Consider the following 1,941-nt stretch of genomic DNA (forward strand, 5'->3'; position numbering starts at 1 on the left):
CAGTAATGTTCTGGCATCTTTCTCCTTCAGCAGCTACATCGTGTCTTATTGACTCGGCCTATTCTCTCTATATAGCTCTGTTCGGATTTCCTGCCTGGCTTTATTCTGCTCTGCCATAGGTCAAATTAACTTCTTTATTAACCAACAGTAATAAAACATATTCACAGCATACAGAAGAGAATCCCACATCAACATATCGATTTCCCTTTTGAACATAGATATAAAAATACATAACAAAATCCTTGCATACCAAAATGAACACATAAAAAAGATAATCAATCCCCCATAATCTAGTAGGGTTCATCGCACAGACGCGGTCATAGCTCAGTATATGAAAATTGAGAAATGTAATCTGCTACATAAACAAACTGAAATAAAATGGTCTTAAGATCATCTTTAATAATCTAATGATGCAGAATAGGCCTTTGGCAAAACCCAACAACCCTTCATGAGAAAAATCCTGGAGAAATTAAAAATAAAATATTATACACCTTCACATGATAAAGGCCTATACACGTGCACATATACCACACATGTTCACACACACAAACACATTTTTAAATTTAAAAACACACACATATCTTTTAAGTAAACACAATTTGGAGACTTAGTTCAGTTGTGGATTCATTCCTGGCATGCATGAGGCCTCAATCTGATCCTCAGCAACACTAAAAGTAAGCATACAAAGGAATGTGTGAAATGGAAACGAATGGACGCTCTTTTCTTTCAAAGGGCTTACTGAGATCAAAGGAGTTCCATCTTTAAAGAACCTTATGAAGAAGCCATCTCAACCTGGAGCTTCTTCCAACATTAGCCACACTCAGAAATCACCAGCCTTCCTCACACAAGAGGTTGTGCTAAGGGTCCCTTCGGTGCCCCACCCCCCGTCGTGGCTCGGGGGTCACTATCCACTACCTACCCCTACCCCTGCGATTTGGGCGCGGAAGAGCGAAGAGACTCACTGCTTTCTTGGCGACGACGGTTCTTTCTGTGCGGTGCCAGCACAGGACATCTTCCAGAGCCCGAAGCTGGGCTTGGGTCGGGGGGGGGGCGAGGTCGCGGGTAGGGGCGGGGCCTAGAAGAGAGGCGTGGCTTAAGCGCACCCGATTGGAGCAGGTTGCACGGATGAGCTGGGCTTCTTGGACTCCACCTCGCGCACCGCCTTTCGCCACGCCCCTCCTGGGCCGCTCCCACGCCTGCCTCAAGCGGCTCTTCCGCGCGTGTCCCTCGCGTGTCCCCATATTTAACCGAAACCGCTTGTCCAAGCCGGGCGCTGAACTAGAGCTTTGCGTGGGTGAGCTTTGCGCGAGGCTCAGTCGCGGACTCAGGCTCCTCTGCTGCCAAGCGGGGCTGAGGTCGTAGCCTCCAGGGCCGGGGCCGGCCTGTTGCATTAGCCACCCGCTTGTCGCCTCCATCCATGGCGGTGTCCAGCTGTCTCTGCGGAACCGGGGCCGGCTCGGCTTCCGTCCTCCGCGGGATACAGGCGACCTGCCTTGCGCTATAGCCGGAGCCTGGGCCCGGGGCTACCGACCGGGCGGTAAACGAGGGAAACACAGCCCCGTGCTGCCTGTCGTCCAGCCCTAAACTCCGGAGGAATGTGCACTTGAGGATGGAGTCCTACCGGCCCGACAGGGACCTCGGCCGCGAGGACATGGGCTGCAACCTGTGGCACATCAGTGACCTGGAAAACTTGGACGGTGAGCTGCCCCTTCTCTCCCTCCCCTCCCCAGTGCGACTTGGAGCCTTGCAGGTCCCCTGCCCAGAGCTGAAGCAAAAGGTTCACCTAAGAATGCTGTTTTTTTTTTCTTCTCTAAAACAACAACAACAGCAACAAAAAACTATTACCAGGCGACTGTGGATTAAGTGATTTAGGTTTTGCAAGGGCTACAATTAAAATCCTGTGAATTTCAGATTCATCTGGATGACCTGATTTGTGTATTT

The 1,941-nt window shown here is 50.2% G+C and overlaps 1 long non-coding RNA gene across 1 annotated transcript in view; it reads right to left on the reverse strand.

The window, feature by feature from the left end:
* The window catches only part of LOC113455434, an 82,936-nt gene extending 81,898 nt beyond the window's left edge, over positions 1 to 1,038 (reverse strand). Inside the window, exon 1 of the long non-coding RNA XR_003378689.1 lies at positions 963 to 1,038. This is a non-coding gene — a long non-coding RNA (uncharacterized LOC113455434). The remainder of the gene's footprint in view (positions 1 to 962) is intronic.
* Between the last annotated feature and the right edge of the window lie 903 nt (positions 1,039 to 1,941).

This window comes from Microtus ochrogaster, unplaced genomic scaffold (assembly GCF_000317375.1).
Source record: "Microtus ochrogaster isolate Prairie Vole_2 unplaced genomic scaffold, MicOch1.0 UNK14, whole genome shotgun sequence".
Lineage (NCBI taxonomy): Eukaryota > Metazoa > Chordata > Mammalia > Rodentia > Cricetidae > Microtus > Microtus ochrogaster.